Source organism: Martes martes, assembly GCF_963455335.1.
Source record: "Martes martes genome assembly, chromosome: 8".
NCBI lineage: Eukaryota > Metazoa > Chordata > Mammalia > Carnivora > Mustelidae > Martes > Martes martes.
The window spans coordinates 123,850,829-123,870,864 of record NC_137895.1 but is presented as its reverse complement, the minus strand read 5'-3'; the positions used below and the strand labels follow the sequence as shown (position 1 = coordinate 123,870,864).

The 20,036-nt window shown below is 41.4% G+C and overlaps 1 protein-coding gene across 1 annotated transcript in view; it reads left to right on the top strand.

Annotated features, from left to right (window-relative positions):
- Positions 1-20,036, top strand: part of NEBL (nebulette) — a 352,919-nt gene that overhangs the window by 138,241 nt on the left and 194,642 nt on the right. The window lies entirely within an intron of this gene.

Sequence of the window (20,036 nt, the reverse complement as noted above, 5' to 3'; positions counted from 1 at the left end):
TGGTTTTAGAAAGCTCGGCTATTTTGCCACGTGGACGTTGGCTCATGTTCACTGGTTTCTCATCCTGTGGCTTTTTAGGATTGACCTGCGTGTGTCAGGCAGGATCCTTGAGGTTCTGTGCTGCTGTGCCAGGCTTCTGAAAGTATATGCCATTAGCTCCAGTTCTAGGTCATGGGAATATAGATAAGAGGAGGAATTATTTAATTCAAGTTTAAGACATTTAGGTATTTGTTTTTTTTTTTTTTTAAAGATTTTATTTATTTATTTGTCAGAGAGAGTGAGCACAGGCAGACAGAGAGGCAGGCAGAGGCAGTGGGAGAAGCAGGCTCCCTGCTGAGCAAGGAGCCCGATGTGGGACTCGATCCCAGGACGCTGGGATCATGACCCGAGCCGAAGGCAGCCGCTTAACCAACTGAGCCACCCAGGCGTCCCGACATTTAGGTATTTGACTCAGCAGATGCTCTTATAAAATTTCTTCTAATACTGAAATAGTTTTTTATTTCCATCTTTAAAAAAAGATTTATTTATTTTTAGAGAGAGAGAGCGGAAGAGAGAGAAAGAATGACCACGAAAGCAGGGGGAGAGGGAGGGAGAGAGTCCTCAAGCAAACTCCTTGCTGAGCCCTGAGCCCACTCGGGGCTCGATCCCAGAACTCTGAGATCATGACCTGAACCGAAATCAAGAGTCGGCCACCTAACTGACTGAGCCTCCCAGGTGCCCTGTACTTTCATATTTTTATTCATTAGCAATGTCTTCATTTTATTTTATTTTATTTTATTTTATTTATTTTTTTTTAAATTTTATTTATTTATTTGACAGAGAGAGAGATATCACAAGTAGGCAGAGAGACAGGGAAGCAGGCAGAGACAGGGAAGCAGGTTCACTGCTGAGCAGAGAGCCCGATGCGGGACTCGATCCCAGAACCCTGAGATCATGGCCTGAGCCGAAGGCAGAGGCTTTACCCACTGAGCCACTAATGATGCCCCATGTCTTCATTTTAGAAGAGATTTTATTAAGAGAACACTTCTTACTACCAAACATGCACAATTTCTTTTAGACTGTAAGGAAATCAGTGTAGGTCCGAGAGGGACAAAAATGGTTTGAAAAATCAACAATCTGAGGGTCAAATTAAAATGTTTTTAATGTAACAGAGTAACTACATCCATACATATAATAGAAAATTTCAGGTTATGATGTATTTTGTCGTTTGGAGCTATAGAAATAAAATTGGAATGCACACATGATGTGAAAGTTTTTGGGGAATTCTTGATTCTTTGGACAATTTTTGGTTTATTTATAAACATTCCTAATAGAGACAAAACCTGAAAATGTTCTTTAAGACGTCTGAGATTTATCCCCTTTCCCACATTTCTCCCCCAATCATTTTATCTGAAATGTGCAAATAATTGAAAGGAAGGTTAGTAGTTCATATGATAAGAACTATGTAACCAGGGCGCCTGGGTGGCTCAGTGGGTTAAGCCTCTGTCTTTGGCTCAGATCATGATCTCAGGGTCCTGGGATCGAGCCCCACATCGGGCGCTCTGCTCAGCAGGGAGCTTGCTTCCCCCCTCTCTCTGCCTGCCTCTCTGCCTACTTGTGATCTGTCTCTGTGTCAAATAAATAAATAAAAATCTTAAAAAAAAAAAAAAAGAACTACGTAACCATTTTTCCCATTGCTCATGTGATTGTACCTGTGTAGACAACCCCTTTCATACGATTCGGATTAGATAGGCCCTGTCTGAGAAGCTTTTATCTCCACAGCAGGATATGTACACCCCAAGTCGATGCAGGAAACCCATGACATCATCCCTCAATCAATAATCATTGATTGCATAGAGTTGGTGTCAGACTGGTATATTAGATTCCACGAGGGATACAGAAGGAAGAGTCAGAGTTTCTGTCTTTGAAGAACAATCTGGTTCAGCAAGTAGTTCAAATGTGCATGTTATCACATGGTACTGTAACAAAAGACCCTTTCAACAAATACTAGGGAAACCACCACCAGAGGAATGATTGTGGGACGGGGAGGTGCTGAGCAGTGAGGACATGAGTGGGGAGAGAGACAATTGAACAGCAAGATAGGAGGTAGGCACGAGCACAATCCCAGAGCTGGTCCCATCCAAAAAGTGCCAGCAGGACTGTGTGGGAGGTCAGTCCAGAGAGCCGGGTGGGAAACAAACCTGATTAATTGACTTGTAAATCTTTAATTCTCTGTGGATTTATGATTTTAGAAATTCATTTGTATCATAAAATACAAAGATCATTGAATAGATCTTTGACAAGGTAAGTGTTCTATAGTTCAAGCTTTCACACAGTAAGTGGGAACTAAGTGCTAGATGACTAATTTCTGGTGTTTATCCGCAATTCTAGAAGACATTTTTTCCCCCCTGCATGGGACACAAAACTCTGTACAGTTATTTGTGAATAATTTTTTATGACTCACATTAGTGAGACTCTTGTAAATTAATACTTAAAAAAACAATGTTTCATCCACATTAAAAACACCTCCCTCTTTCCCACCTCAGAGATATTTTCCTCTTGTCTAAGAAGTACCTACTTCTTTTTAGAGGTTGGCATTTATATAGAGCTAGTACTTTTTATCCTCTGGAAAGGAAAAAAAGAAACACAGAAAAACCCACTAACCAAACAAATCACCTGATTACTACCTACAGAGAAAAAAGCTGGCTTTGTTTTTCTCATGAGTGTTTTTGGATCAGTCCTTAGATGAGAAATAGTTGTGTTAGAAATATAGAGAGCTGTTTGGATATTTGGTGTAGTGGGTGTAAGGAATGGGTACATTAAATTGCTGTCTAACAGAACAAGGGAGCCGGTTTGTATTTTCTGTTGGGAAACCGAACATATGACTATTAAAAAGAAACAAAAAGACTTAGTTTTGAAGGAGAGTGTTGACTTGCCAAGGAACATTAAGCATCTACTGCCTGCTCACCCATGAAGTGGGAAGTCAGTCACCTCCTAATTACTGACACCTGGGCTTTACCAATAGTCTTATTCTTTTTTCTGAGTTTTTATTTCCCTGGAGTATCTGTGATAATGCACTGTTGCCATGTATTATCCTGTAAATCATTTATTTTGGTAGACCATGAAGTGTTGTCTACCTTGCAACTTGAAAAGACCCAGTGAGTTCCTTGTCTATGTGCCATGGGCTGCACTCCAGCACCTTACCGGTCGTCCTCCTGTACCAAGTCCCGATTCTCCCCGTGGAAGGTGGCAGCCAGGCAGTGCCAGCTGGCTAGCCTAGGAGGGGTAGGACCCCGTGTCCAAGTCTGACAATAGATGAGCTTTTTCCTGACAACCTTTGTCTCCCTGACACCTTGCCTGCTACTTGCTGGAGAGAAAGTGGGCTTTCTAGTAGCTTTGCTGGCTATCCAACTTTCCGCTGTGCGTCCTGCCCTCATCCTCTGCCCTTGGCTTCCAACGTGGATATTCATGACCATCTGACCACTGCCTTCGTTCTGTGCTTTCATTGTGCTTGGTTTCCCTTCAGCATATCAGCTTTATTCCAGATCTTTGTCAGTCTCCCCAGTGGCAGAGCACCCAGGAAGACTAGAGATAAATGTTATCAGGTGTCCTCTGCTCCATGTGAAACTTTTGGTGACTTACATCCATTTCAGGACAAGACTTTCTTGTTTCAGAGTTTTTCTTTCTGTTGGCATACGTATTTAATCCTTCCATCTCCAAATGTGTTCAGAGTGTAGATTAAAAAAAAAAAAAAGAGGGACGCCTGGGTGGCTCAGTTGGTTAAGCGGCTGCCTTCGGCTCAGGTCATGATCCCAGCATCCTGGGATCGAGTCCCACATCGGGCTCCTTGCTCCGCAGGGAGCCTGCTTCTCCCTCTGCCAGTCTGTCTGTCTGTGCTCGCTCTCTCTCTCTCTCTGACAAATAAATAAATAAAATCTTTAAAAAAAAAGATTTATTTAGAGAGAGAGAGAGAGGGCGAACATGCATGGGGGAGAGGCCAGAAGGAGAATCTTCAAGCAGACTCCCTGCTGAGCAGAGAGCCTGATGCAGGGCTCGATCTCACGACCCTGAGTTCATGACCTGAGCTGAAACCGAGAGTTGGATGTTTAACCGACTGAGCCACCCAGGCACCCTCAGAGTTTAAAGAGCTTCTAAGCCCACCTGATTTTTTTATATAGACATTTCATTCTCTCCTTTGCAAGTGCTGGTTTCCCCTTCAGTCCTTTATGTGGAAATGGCCTCTTTTTCTGCAGAGACTTCTGTTGTTTGTGGGAGGTCTGGCCTCTGCGACCCTGTGTAGACAAGGAAGGTGATAGGCTCTGTTTGGGCCAGGACAAGTCTCTTTTGACTGAGAACACAAGTAAAACCAGCATCATCCCATAGTGCGGCATTGGGCACTCAGCTAAACCAGCCACTTCAACGGGTGTTAAGGGCCCCTTGTGTGGCTGTTCGCGTGGGTCATACTAGGGCCAAACCAGCCCTTCACAGTGGAAGATAATATATGCATCGTGGTGGCCACAGTCTCCTTTGGCCTCATCTGCTAGCCCTTCCCCTGGCCCTCTGCTTGGTGGCCAAAGTCCTTTCTGAGTCTGAGATTCACCGACGATGAGTCTGGTGGTATTGACCCCGGGGTGGGCATCTGACATAGAACAGTTCATGGCCGCAGTTAAAGCTTAATTTTTAAAAACCTTTCATCAGGGAAGGAAGCTCTTTATAGTAAATGACTGCATTGCTGGAAATCATCTGCTGTGTAGCCTTCATTCTATTCCTTAGTCATTATGGTTTGCATCACACGGTCTTTTCTCAAACATCAGCCTGGTGAACCAACGATGAAATTGCGTTTCTCTGAATTAGAGTACAGATTATTATGGGAGAAAAAAGACATTATAGGGGAAATGTTCATGTTTATGTTTGAATAAATGTGAAAACCTTAACGGCCTCAGAGGCAGTTAAAGGAGAGCTGGTGAGGGAACATGGGGCCGTCGCCCCTCGTTGCTCGAGATGTGTCTCTGGATGAGTGGCGGTGAAACACTCTGACTTTTTGAATCCTGACATAGAGTCAGTTTGGGGTGTACTTCCCGTGGGGCGAGGAAAATACAGCATTCCCAAGAGTTCTTATTTTCATCTCCAAGCTCTCACACACACGAGGCAATCAATAAATACACTGGAAAAGTCTTTATTTCAAGGGACCCCAGTGCCCCTTCTTTCTTGCCCACACACTTGGGCTTCTCTGTAGTTTCCACACGGGAAAGGCCAGTCCTAGGATTGAAACAGTTTTGGTGCTGCTGATGGGAATAAGCAAGGAAAACGGAAGCCTGGGAAAGAGACTGATTGCTCGCTTGGCCTTATCGCTGTAGCTCTGACGGCGGGTGTCGCCTGGCTGGGATGTGCAGGGGGATGACGAGCGCCAGGCCCTGGTGTGAGTGTGACCTGCTGCCCAGCCCCTCCTAGTCAGCCTGCAATCTCCCCCTCGCCACGGTTCCTTCTGATCTGTGCCCCGGACAGATAGGAGCCACTCGATGGGAAGTGAGGTGATGGAATTCAGTGACATAATTGCGACTGGCTGTGAACTCTGATTGTGGCTTTTATAGGGTATCGGAGACATCTTTTGGGGCGCTCAAAGGCCCTATCCTATACAGATAGGATAGGATGATTGCCGTGTGCTTTATTCTACTTTCTGTTTTTCCTCACAACCATCTGCTGGTTATGTTACGTATTTGCTTATGCTGATGTCAAGTATGAGACCTAGATAGAGCATTTTTGTTGTTCTATCGTTTCTACTGCCCTCTTTTATCTGCAAGTTCTCATAGCGGTCAGGGCCCATGGTTTCCAAATGCCTGTGTTGTGAGAGCTCCAGTAAGGATAGAGACCTTTCTCTGGAGATTTGTTTTGCCCACAGATTCTAGATGAATGGATGAGTGCAAGATCGTAACCTATAATGGACATTATTTAGGGCAGGGTTACCATGAACCAGTCTCTGTATTGATGGCTTTTGAGGTAGGATCTCCCCAATAACTTTCTTAGGTAAGCGTGATCTCATTTAGTAGTTGTAGAAGCTGCGGCTCAGAGAGGTTGTGTAAACAACTTGGGGGTCACACAGCTAGTAAGGGCCCTTCCTAGTATTAGGGCTCACATCTTTCTGACCCCAAAGTGGGAGATGTTCCTTAGCAGGCCTGACTATCTCAGTGTAATCGTTGCTACAAATGACATTTCTGTGATGTCAATGCCATGTCATAGCAGTGATAGGACACTTCAGGTTTAAACTTCTCCAAGTTCTCTTCAGGAAGTGAAATTTTTGTATTTGCATTCTTAGCAATTTGTAATTTCTGGTAAATGTCTCATTACTTTATTTTACTGATTTTGGGGAGTTATTGTAGCCCTCAGTTTGGATTTTTATTGTTCCTGGAGGTTTTTAATACTTTTTAATTGTTTGCACCATAACTTTTAATTTGCGTATCAATTATTTTAGTCAGTTCAGCTACTATTTTAACAGCTTTGCTCTTTTCTTTGCTTCATCCATTAAAATTTGTATTGAATAAATGTCCTCATGATTCCTGAGCTACTGATTTTGTATTCTAATTCCGTATAGCCTTGTATCTCATGCATCTAATTTTTAAACTTTTTATTTCTATACAACTACCACCGACCAGAGTACTAACATTTAACTTACTATAAAGCCAGTGAAAGAAGGATAAGTTATTCAGGTTTTAAAACCATTTTTAAAGTCGGCCTGATCATAGAAAGTCCTGCTGTATTAGAAATTTGATTTTTAGTGGAGCTGTATCTTATTTGTTGAGGAACTGGTCAGACACTTTTATCCATAGTGTGTTGGAGAACAAGTTGGTCAGCCTAAATTCTTCAGGAGCTGTCTTTCTCTTCTGCGATGGCTCAGCAAACCCGAGCACTCATTTACTCCACGACTGTGAGAGTGCTCCTTCTGGGTGCTCCGAAGGGTCAACGCCATGCCTGCTGTGGTTTCTGACTTGGCTCGGCACAGAGTTTTGTAGGACAGACGGGAACGCAGCCGGTGCCTGAAGGCAGCAGTAGCCGTGCTCTGAGAAGGACAAGTTCACTGCCATGGGTTGGGCAGGGCTCGCTGGTAGTTTCCGTGTGTGTGCATGCCTGCACGCTCGTGTGATCTTTCTCCTGTGCTCTGCTGCTACCAAAGAGGATTTAAGAGCACTCTCAATGGAAAACACTTAAGGGGATATTTATGAGTATAATGAGAAGGGAAGCAAGGCCTTTTAGAGGAGGACATACTTTAATGGAAGAGCTGGGGTTTTGACAGGTGGGAGGAGGCATGGCAGGGCCCGGGATATTTGTGGGCAGGGCTGGAAATGAGGTAGATGTGTGGATGGACCATCAGTGGACCGGTGACCCCACAGAACATCCAGAAGAGATAAGGCTGGTTGTGGAAGAGCTGAATGGCATGGTGAGGAGGATGGGCTTTATCACGAGGCATGGGGATCTGTACGTACGTGGGCAGGAGGGTGATTTGTGGAAAATGATGTTATAGCAAGATTAATCAGGCAGAAAAATGGATTAGATGGGAAGAAATATGAAGGAGAGAGTCAGGTTGAGAAATATTTGCTGTAATGAAAGTGCATGATGATTAAGCAGATAATCAAGGGAATGGAAAGGAAGGGAGAGAGAACTCTGAAGGAGGCACATTATGAAGAGTGAGTGTATGTGAGGGGAAAGGGGATGGGTGCTCTAGAATTTCTGTTGAAGGAGCTTCCAGTTGGCAAACCAACTGGAAGGAGAAAGTGGCCCGTAGGCAGTGTGCTTTGATGTTGTATTGATGTAACAAGCTGACTGTTTTTTGTAAGATTGTGTGTTGATTTGGTGTGGTCTGTCGTGGCAGGGTTCTGCCTAATGAATACAGTGGCTGTTTCTCTCCCCACTCCAGACTCTTTTGGCAGGGCCACTGGGGGGAATTGGAGTCCAAGATGGCCGAGGCCCATGAGGGTGTGTAGGCCTGAGAAGCTGGCATTGTTATCAGGCATGTGGTCAGAGATAGGTTGGTCAGGGGCCCAGTAGCTCTGTCATTCCACCAGTCAAATGTTTGAATGAATGAAGGCTTGAGCATGAGGGAATAAGTTCAGGATTAGTGTTGATTTGAGGAGTTTGGTTATTATTTAGGAGGAAGTAACGTCCCTACGGATGGATGAACGGTGACAGTCAGGGGGGAAAAGCCAGTTATTAGTGACGGAAGCTTTCTAAAACCATGTTCCATTGCAATATAGGAAGATTGAATTTTGAAAATAAAACAATTACGAGGCATGGTTAACTTACACAAATATTATAGATAATACATACTGCATTGTTATCTTGTTTTTGAACATTTATTTTTCAAAATGGCCAAGGCAGGGATTGATTGTACAGACATTTCAAAATTTGTTCTGGGGTTTACAGGGAAAGAGAACAGAGCAAAGTCTTAGTGCAAAAATCGTGTTAGGGGTTGGGCTGTTCTTGAAATTTGTTTAGCTTTGCCTTCATCTTAATGTTGAGGGATATCAAAAATGCCCCTGTAAAATTTTCTGGTTTTTAGGCTATACATATGACACTTTAAGAAGGTACCTTATACAGTTTAATAGCTCTGTGTGAAACTGGCCTTCATGTAATCCAACCCCAAGAGCCCGTGGAACGTGGAGGAGAGTGAGGATAAATATGGGTTTCAATTTGGCTCCACCATCTAATGCTATGTGGCCTTGGACAAGTTTCTTCAACTCTAGTGTTCTTCATTTTAAGATGGTGATTTTTCTCTCCCTCTTCCCTGGTCGCTGTGAGGCCAGCAATAATGTATGGAGCCAGCAGTCCTCCACACGTCTTACCCCACAGCAGACACCTGGCAAATGTTATTAGTTCACTCACTTTCCTAGGATCCTCTCTGTTTTCGCTTCACTGTCCTTAGAGTGATGCAGATCAGTTCTGTAAGCGGAGACTGTTGTTCTTACCTTTGGAAGTGGTTTGGGGATTGTGACCAAGAAAGCATTCTGGGAATAACACCCCCGATCTTTGCTAGCTGCCTCACCTCCTAGGGAAAAGTGCAGTCGTGGAACTTGGTAGGGAGAATCTGTAAGATCGAGCAAAAGAGTATGGATTCTGAGCAGGCTGAAAACCCCTGCTGTCCCTTACTGGTTATGTGGCTTTGGGAAGTAACTTAACTTTTGAGTCTGTTTCTGCAAAATATGATTGAGATGCCAGCACACACGGATGTTGGGAGGCTCACATGGGGTGATGTGTGTCTAAAGACATACAACAGAGCTCAGGGATAGGCTTGAAGGGAAAGTGGGAGGCAAGGTCCTGATTATGGAGACCTCACCGGGCATATTCAGGTGTTGCTGGGCCTGTTACTTCCAAAGTTCAAAGAGAAAATAAAGGGGAAAAGGATATTACTGGTTGATCTTTTAAAAGCATAATGAAATTCTTATTTATAAAAATGGCAAAATTACTTATGAAATAACTTACCGCGCTTGCTTGAATAACCTGTTAACTTGTTAGGGGACATAGCCAAGGCACAGAGATAATTTGAGAGTTTAGAGAATCATAATGGAGTCCCAGGAGACATTAATAGAGGCAAACCAGTCAGTTACTTCTCATGACCTGCATGGTCCCTTTCAACGAAGGGCTGTTTGCCTACCTTTTGGGTAGTTGTTGAATTATTGGAATTTTAAGGAGGTAGTGAGAGAGATAGTTGCTGAATTAATGGAATTTTAGGGAGGTAGTAAGAGAAATAAAATAAAAACAAGTAAAGCTATTTTTTAAGTCTGTAAAACCTTTGACAAATCATAAGGCTTTATGAGTGTGATGATCAAGATACATGAGCTTCTCCTGTTGTATTCAACGGCTTACGCCAAGAACGAAGTTTTAAAATCATATTATTTGGATGAACAAATCAAGCCAAAAATACTCATGCTAAAGGGCATTTTGGATGGCAAAGCTCAGTTTTGTGAAATAACATATCTGTTTTAGTATATTTCATGTAAAGTAGACTCTATTCAGAAGGAAATATCTCAAAAAGCTTGGGCATTTCCTAGCAGTCCTAAAACTCTGGGCCATGGTGACGCACCGCGTGGCCACAGTCCATCAACTGATTTTGTGTTGCTCCACACAAGAGACATCTAAAAGTGTCCAGCCTCTCAAGGCTCATGATGAGTTATGAGCTGGAGCGAGCCCTTCTCCAGACCTCCTGGCAGAGATCAGCTGTGTAGGGGAAGCTGGCCATGGAAGGGGGAATGCTCCCTTTTTAAAAATGGAGGTGCAGATTCTTTTTTTTTTTTTTTCTTTTTTGGATACACTGTAAAGGAGAAAGAATTCATACCCCAAAGAGTAAGCTGGTTGAGACTGCGGTAAGAATTGCTGCTTGCAGCATCTAGCTCATAGCCAGCCTTTCCCACTCAGAAATAATTATTTTAACTGAGCAGCATTTGCAGAGAGATAGCTCCCAAACAGCTGTGTCAGCTTTAGAATGTGTGGAAAAGTCTCAAGAATAAACCGTAAAGTAGGGTTTGGAAATTAAAAAAAAAAAAAAAAAAAAGAAAGAAATTCAAGGATATTTTGATGTGGAGGGGTTATTAGCAACAGTTTACAAAAATACTGAACAGTCGAGTTGGGAGCTCAGTTCATTCCTGCGGCATCTTCCTATTTATCTTCCTGATATATTTGTCTCCTCGGTTACCATAGCGCTGCTCATTGGTATTCCTCGGCGCCGCGGTGTTGCTGTGAATCCCTTCGTAATTGCACTGAACTCAAGAGAATTTTTACTTTTTTAGGTCTCGCTCAAGCTCAGCGCCCCCCTTTTTTTCTTTTGTGGGGCAGCTTTAATTTTGCGCAAAAATGATAGACACCGTCCTGCTCCTTTTGTCTCATAGGCAGGACGGTCAAGCAGCAGCCTTCACGTCTGATGTCACTGCTAATATATTTCCTTCCCAAGAAGGCAGTGCTTGCTGTCTCCACCCCCGGGGACTATAAACATCCTTTTTTTTCTGAGCTGCAGGCTCTGTCAGCCCTATGCTCCTGTTCTCACGGAGTGTGTGTGTGTGTGTGTGTGTGTGTGTGTGTGTTGGGCATCTTTTAGAGGGGAATAACTATTTCTCTTCAAGAACACTTTCCTCTCGCACTTCCCTTTGCTTCAAAAGTGAAGGGTTCCCAGCATTTTCTCCAGCCCCGGATAGGCATCTGTGCTTGGCTGCTGGGGGAGGTGTTTGCAAGTGCAGTGACACCTGCTAATTACTTCTAAGGAGGTCACTGGGTTTAACAGGTTGTAACTGTTGGCTTCTTCGATTGTGGCCAATGAAACTGCTTTTATCTTTCAGTCTGAATGTTGAAGGCAGAAAGACATGGAATTAATTACATGTGAATTATCCTTGTATCTGTCAATTACTGCAGTGATTTCGGGGGTTTGGAGTAATGTATATTATAGATACAATTACTCTTTTTGGATCCCATAGATTAAATTCATTGAAAGATCCCTCTAGAGATGAATTAGCCGCACTTCGCCTCTAGCTTCTCTTGCAGGGAGTCAGTTTCAAGTTCAAATACATTTTGTCTGATAAATTGACTACACATGGAGGAACTAAAGAGAGCGATTATGTGTGACATCAAATAAATGACTCAGTGGCAAGGTATATTCTATTTAGGTCAGAGCAATTCAAAATGTGAGAAAACATGATTTAGCTGGCTGGACTGAAAGACAGTTAAAATTACTGGATGGAAAGAATCACTTTGCATTCTGAGGTTGGGTAATGGGAGATATGTAATATTTATTGTGTTTGCTGTGAGATGATTGTGTGTGAGATGGTTGCCATTGTTTATGTGGGTATTGTTTAATGTGACGATGTGTGGGTCCAATCTTTATGTGTAATATACAATGGTGTTGGCTAAGGTGAGGGAGGGTGATATGTGGCTGAAGCCTGTTAAACCATGATAAGCCCATATATTTTGCTCTTTAGAGAGTTAATTAGGGTGGTGGTATCCTAGAGTAGGGAGTGGGCACCTTCTGTGGTTAATTGGAGTGTTTTCCCCCCAATCTTCACTTCCCCTTTTAGAACTGTGTGCCTAGGCCTTTGCCTTGTGACTTTGTAGGACCTTCCATTAGAAGAGGTACTAATGCCCCATTGATGTTGGGTGTGGCCATATGTTTCATGCCTGTTAGTGGGTTTTGCAAAAACGATGTCCCCAGAGATCTTAGGTGTGTTTCTGTGCATTGGCTTGGCCTCTGGTGCTCCTGCCATCCACTCTAGGAAGAACATGTTCTGGTTAGCTACCAGTCTAAGGACAATATAGAGACGCAGGGAACAGAAGTGAGTCCAGTTTGAAATCTAGAGCCAAGCAGACTGTGACAACTGACTTGCAGACCTGGGAGCAAGAAAAATAAATGATTATAATTGTAAGTCACTGACTTTTGGGGTTTGTTATGCAGCATCATTGCAGAAATAGCTAATAGATGTACATACTAAAAAATAAAATACCTGCTTTTGTAAGAATTTCATTTCAGTTAATAAGCTCCTTTTACATTCAGATCCCTTTTTTTTTTTTACCCTATCAAGACATCAGTGTTCTGTTGCTCATAACTTAGTGGTATGCTTTGGCTGCAATGCAGTGATATCCTTTGCTGGCACGATTGCACGACCAGAAGTTGCATGACCAGAAGTTGCATGACTATATCTTTTCAAATATTAATATAATTAGTTACCCCCTTAATCATATATTTGGGGGATTTTATATATTTTAAAAACTTTATGTAGACTTTTTTTGATTTTTTCCATAAAGAACATTTAAATGACATTTAAATAACTTTAAAAAAAACATGTAAAAGAGTTTATAGCTAATTTCAACATAGTTTAGGGAGAAAATAGTAGAGGATGTTAGGAAGGCAGTTCAGAGTGAGGGCAGGAGAGATGAGGCTGGAGCTGTGCCACCCAAGGACGATGCTCTGAGATTGCATATGACTGTGTCAGCAAGGACCCTCTGAAATCTGCTGGTGGGAGTTCATGGCTCCTGCTGCCCTCATGGGCTTGTGGACTGTGGCCCTCTGGCACTAGTGTCCCTGCCCCCCAAGGCCAGGAACCTCTGTCATCACCCTGAGCAGAAAGAAGATTCTGCTCCCTGTGTTCTCTTCTGAATTAAAGGCTCTTATGGGTCCATCTGATTGGTAGTGCTGAGGTCACATGCCTGTTGCGCAGCTTGGAGCAAGGCTGAGAAAGTGAGTTTACAGCTCCTTCCTTGGAGACTTAAAACACGAGAAGTCCCCAAAACTTAGGAAGGTTGTTTAAAAGATTCTCAATAGTCATAAAACATGAAAAATGTCCCTATAAATCCATAACACCTATTTTAAAACCAACCTTTAATTACTACTAATCAGTATTGTAATCTTTAAATAGTGAAAATGAAGGTAATTTATCCAATTACTTTTTTTCAAAAGAACAAAAACCCAACAGCACCTCCGACCTTATAGACTAATATTTTTCAAACGTGTACTTACCTTGCAATACCCAAAAAGTCAAATATCAACTAAAATTTTTCTTTGACATCAAGATCTCATTGATTTAGGTTTCATTTTTCCAAAATTTATGATAATAAATTTGATTAAGTTGGTTTATCAGTTTCTCAGGAAGGCAGCATTTATAACACTAAGTTATAAAAATTTCTCGAACTTCAGAACCATCTATTTATACACAATTCTACTTAATTCAACATTCTTTTCTTTTTTTTTTTTCATCAAGCCGATAGCGTTGTTCAGTTTCCTTTAGAGCTTGACAGTCATAAATCCACCTTTAAAAATCTCTTGTATAAACTCTTTACTAAGTCAGAGACCCCATTCCACATTTAGTAAAAGGAATGGCATCTAGAACATTTCATTTGCTGCAGAGAAAATTGTTAAATGAGCCTGGGAGGAAATAGCCCATACCCCTCGATTATGTCTTGGATGTTAAATTACAGCCCCTGTGTCCCCGTAGAGAAAAGCTGCCAGATGTAAGAGTCTGTGTCAGGGATGCTAATTTGTTGTATGGCAAGAGCATGGCTGGGGAACAGCATGGTTGGGATGTGCCCCCTGGAATTCCCAAATGTGCGTGAGGCAGGGAGCGGGGTGGAGGAAGGAGAGGAGAGAGCTGTTAGGTCCAGCAGAATCTGGAGAAGAGGGAGGAGTTGGATTGGTCATCAGAAAACCAGAGAGGGGCCACGTAACCTGAAACGGGGGATTATGAGGTAATAAAAAGTGGAAAGTGGTGTCTCTGGCCAGAGGTTGGGAAGCAAGTCACCCTAGGGATGAGAGAGAAAGAAAACTGCTATTTTGTGAGGCTGGCTAAGCTGGGTTTGGTGAGTAATTTTAACTTGTGTAGGTTCTCTACATCGTGTCAGTACTGTAAGATTTATTTGGCCTAAAGATCACTATCTTAGTTCGTTTGGGCTGCTATCATGATACCATAGACTGGGTGGCTTAAACAACAAAATGCATTTCTCACAATTCTGGAGGCTGGGAAGTCAAGATCAAGGGGCTCTCGGATCAGGTTCTTGGTGAGCGCTGACTTCGTTTGTGAAGATCTGTTTCTTGACGTGTCCTCACGTGGTGGAGTGAGAACTAGTGCTCCAATCTCTTCTGAAAAATAACCAAAACAAAACCCACTAATCCCAATTATGACGGTTTTATCCTGGTGTCCTCCCAACACCCTACCTTTGAATACTGTCCTATTGAGGATTAAGCTTCAAAATACGAATTTTGGTGGGTGCGGGGTGGTGGGGGGAGACACAAACATTCAGTCCATGGCAGTAAGTATTGTTGCATTCCAAAGCAGGGGTTTTTAACTTTTTGTGTGCCTTGGATGCCTTTGGTTGCTTAGTGAAGCTTATTGGTTCCTTTTTAGAGAATATGTTTTTATTAATGTTAAAGACACAGGTTCTGCTAATACTTCACTGATCATTCACGTGAATGTTAAATTTCATTTGGAAGTGGATGAAAATAAAGATGCCTTTCCCCTTCATCTAAGTTCATGGACTCCCTGAATCTTATCTATTGAAAGATAAATAGATATCTATTTGTATCTACCCACCCCTTGCAGACTTCAGGGTAAAGACCCCTTGCTCCACTGGATTGACTGAATGTTCATTGAGCTGGTGTCCCTTCAAATCCCTGACACATAATGGTCATAAATCAAGTGTCTGTATAAGTGTGGTTCTATTGCTGGGCCTTCTGTTTTGTTCTGTTGATCGATGTATGTGTCCCTGTGCTGGTAAACACTGTGGCTTTATGTTTTTCCTTCTATCTCGGAAGGCAAGCAGTCCCTTCCTTCACATCTTCTCATACTTCAGGAGTGTGTGGCTCCTTTTGGGTCTTTGTTCTTCCACAGAAATGGTCAAAATCTAAAAAGATAATCTGTTGGGATTTTGATTGGAATTACACTGAATGCATGTATCAATTTGAAGAAGAATGGACATATTTATTGAGTTTCCCAGTCCACGTGAGGGAAAAATCTCATTTATTTGGGTTTCCACATGTTGTTAATTAACACTAAGACATGTTTTGAATAATAATATTTGGAAATTATTTCCTGCAAGAAAGGAGGTAAGGGTGATGATATATATGTTTTTAAACTAGGTAAATTGGGAAAATAGTTGTTTTGAGATGATTTTGGTTGTCTCAAGAGATAAGTACTGAACTTATTATGTGTATACCTCTCATAAATCTTCTGTTTATTTGTATGAAAGATGCCACTTTAGAAAATTGACCACATATTTAAATATATGATAAAATAATTCTGAAATTCTTAAAACAATCATGTCCTTGACATTTACTGTAACCTTGTACTAAGACTATTTAGCTTGAAACAGCTGAGCAGTCAACATTTAAGTGAATGAATGAATTCATTCATATAGTGTGTACCTAATATGTGCCTGGCACTTCTGTAGGTGCTGGGGATGTAGCCAAGAGAAGGAGGTGATTCAAGGCAGTTGGGTCATCTCTGTCAAATGTGTTTGCAGGGTTGATGACTGAGAATTGTCCACTAGATTTAGCAATGTAGAATTTATAAGTGGCTTTGTCAAGAGTCGTTTCTAGGGTGTGGTGGGACAAAAGTCTGCTGGGAATGTGATCATGACTAGTAAGTGGAAAGAAATATGAGCTGTGAGTTTTTACAACTATTTGAGGAGTTGCTCCTATAAAATGAACAGAAAAATACAGTTCTAGGTAATATACTATGGTTGTATGCTAATGGCAGCAGTCTACTAGAGAGGGGAAATTTGATGATGGAGAGGAGAGGGGCTAATTTTTGGAGCAAAGTCCTTGACTGGGAAAGAGGTAATAGGACCCAGTGCACAAGTGGAGGGGTTGGCCTTATGCAGGAGCCAGCACAGTTAGTCCTGCTGAATGAGAGAAAAGGCAGGGTCACATGGGCACAGACACAGAAATGTTGGTAAGTTTTTTGTTGAGTAAATAGTGAAGCATTCTTCTGAGTAGTTCTGTTTCTACAGGAAATAAACATTAAAGTTATCAATTGAAAATAACCGACATAGAGACAGATAAATTGATCAATGGAATAACACAGAAGGTTCCTAGTTCGGGAGTGGGTGTAGAATGTTGGGGAGACACAGGAGTATGGAAATAGCTTCCTGACTGGTGAGAAAAGGTGAGGTTGCTCAACAGAGCTGAGGACATGGTTGCAATGACCATAAATTTAACTGAGCTTAGATAGCATAGCTGTGTGTTTTTCTCTACCACATTGCACCTTTTGGATACAATGCAGAGTAGGCAGAGTGTTGGGTTTTTACCAGGGCTTGGAGAGTGCAATAGAGGGAAGGAGGGGAGTAGTATTTAAGGGCAGTTGCTGGGAAGTGATCATAATGATGGGTGTGGAGTCTAAGTCACATGTGAGGGAGTGAAGACATGGACAGTGAGGCAGCACAAGAAGTAGTAGGTGGGATCGGGGACTCCAAAGATAGTCAAGGGTGGGGGCACTAAAAATCCCCCATAGCAGGATGAGATAAAAAGAAGTCCTTGTAAGTATAAAGTCACTAACTGGCAATTTCCGGGGAAGATGGCAGAATAGGAGGACCTTAAGCTCATCTTGCCCCATGGGTACAACTAGAGAACACCCACACCAGTGTAAATAACCCAGAAAATGACCCAAAGACTAGCAGAACAAATTCTCCACAGCTGAATGTAGAAAAGAGGCCACATCAAAAATAAGTACATTTGGGGGTGCCTGGGTGGCTCAGTGGGGTAAAACCTCTGCCTTTGGCTCGGGTCATGATCCCAGGGTCCTGGGATCAAGCCTGCATCGGGCTCTCTGCTCAGCGGGGAACCTGCTTCCCTTCCTCTCTCTGCCGTCCTCTCTGCCTACTTGTGATCTCTGTCAAATAAATAAACAAAATCCTTAAAAAAAAGGTAAGTCCATCTGTAAGAATCAGTCAAGGGATTCACAAAATAAAAGGATGTGAAGTATGATACAATATACCTAAAACGTGGGGAGGGAGATAGAAGAATAAAGTTCAAACTCAAGTGACAATCAACTTAATATATACTGCTATATGCAGAAGATGTTTTATACAAACCTAATGGAAACAGCAAGTCAAAACCCAGTAATAGATACGCAAAAAATAAGGAGAAAGGAATCCAACTAGATCACTAAAGAAAACCAACAAACCATGAGAGAAAAGAGCAAGAGAAGAAAGAAACAGAGAACTACAAAAATAACTATAAAACAAATAACAAAATGGCAATAAATACACACTTGTCAATAACTACTTTGAATGTAAATAGACTAAATGCTCCAATCCAAAGACATAGGGTAACGGAATGGATAAGAAATCAAGACCCATTTATATGCTGCCTACAAAAGACTCATTTCAGACCTAAAGACATGCAGACATATAGATTGAAAGTGAAAGGATAGAGAGGCATTTATCATGTAAAAAAGAAAGTCAGGATAGCAAAACTTATATCTGACAAAATAGACTTTAAAATAAAGACTGTAACAGGAAACAAAGAAGGACACCATATAATCATAAAGGGAACAACCCAACAAGAAGATACAGCAATTATAAATATTTATGCAGCCAGGGGCACCTGGGTGGCTCAGTGGTTAAGCAGCTGCCTTCGGCTCAGGTCATGATCTCAGGGTCCTGGGATCGAGCCCCACATCGGGCTCTCTGCTCAGCAGGGAGCCTGCTTCCTCCTCTCTCTCTGCCTGCCTCTCTGCCTACTTGTGATCTCTTTCAAATAAATAAATAAAATCTTAAAAAAAAAAAATTTATGCAGCCAACATAGGAACACCCGAATACACAAAGCAGCTAATAACAAACATAAAGGGTAACTGATAGTAATACAATTATAGTAGGGGACTTTAACAGCCCAATTACATCAATGGATAGATCATCCAAACAGAAAATCAATAAAGAAACAATGGCTTTCAATGACACACTGGACCTGATAGATCTAACAGATATAGTCAGAACATTCCATCCTAAAACAGCAGAAGAAACATTCTTTTAAATCACATGCAATGGACCAGTCTCCAGAATAGATCACATACTGGACCATAAAACAAGTTTCAAGAGATTCAAAAAGACTGAAGTCATGCCATACATCTTTTATGATCATAATGCTATGAAACTAGAAATCAACCATAAGAAAAAATCTGGAAAGAACACAAATACATAGAGGTTAAATAACATGCTACTAAACAATGAATGGATCAGCCAGGAAATTAAAGAGGAGATCAAAAAATGCATGGAGACAAATGAAAATGAAAACACAATGGTCCAAAATCCTTGGGATGTAGCAAAAGTTGTTCTAAGAGGGAATTTTTTAGCAATACAGACAGGCCTACTGCAAGAAGCAAGAAAAACCTCCAGTAAGCAACCTAGTTTTACATGCAAAGGAGTTAGAAAACGAACAATCCAAATGCCAAACCAGTAGAAGGAAGGAAATAATAAAGATTAGAGCAAAAATAAGTGAAATAGAAACTAAACAACAACAACAACAACAACAACAACACCAGAACAGTTCGATGAAACCAGGAGCTATTTCTGTGAAAAGGTCAACAAAATCAATAAATGTTTAGCCAGACTCATAAAAAAAAAAAAAAAAAGGAAAAGACAAGAGGAGGGGAGACAGAGAGGGAGAGAGAGAGAGAGAGAGAGAGAGACTCAAATAAAATCAGAAATGAAAGAGGAGAAATAACCAATACCAAAGAAATACAAAGGAATATAAGAGAATATTATGAAAAATTATATGCCAACACACTGGCAACCTAGAAGAAATGGGTAAATTTCAAGAAACATTTAACCTCCCAAAACTGAATCAAGAAGAAATAGAAAATTTGAACAGACCAATTATCAGAAATGAAATTGAATCAGTAATCAAAAACACTCCCAACAAGCAGAAGTCCAGGACCAGATGACTTCACAGGTGAATTGTATTAAGCATTTGAAGAATAGTCAATATCTATTCTTTTCAAACTATTCTGATATATATAGGAGAGGGAGGAAAGTTTTCAAATTTATTCTGTGAGGTCAGCATTATTACCCTGCTATTAAAACCAGATAAAGATGTTACCAAAAAAGAGAACTACAGGCTAGTATCTCTGATGAACATAGATGCAAAAATCTTTGACAAAATATTAGCAAACTGAATCCAGCAATACTTAAAAAAAAATCATTCACCATCATCAAGTGGGATGCAAGGATGGTTCAATATTCACAAATCAATCAGTGTGATACATCACACCAAAAAAAGAAAAGATAAAAAAACATGATCTTTTCAGTCAATGCAGAAAAAGCATTTGACAAAGTACATCTGCTCATGATAAAAAACCCTTACAAAGTTGGTTTAGAGGGAACATACCTCAACATAATATAGGCCATCTGTGAAATCCCACCGTATATGAAATACTCATAGCTAATGTCATACTCAGTGGTGAAAAACTGAGTGAGAGCTTTCCCCCTAAGATCAGAAAGAAGACCGCTCTCACCAATTTTATTCAACATAGTACTAGAAGGCCTAGCCACAGCAATTGGACAAGAAAAAGAAATAAAAGGCATCCAAATTGGTAATGAAA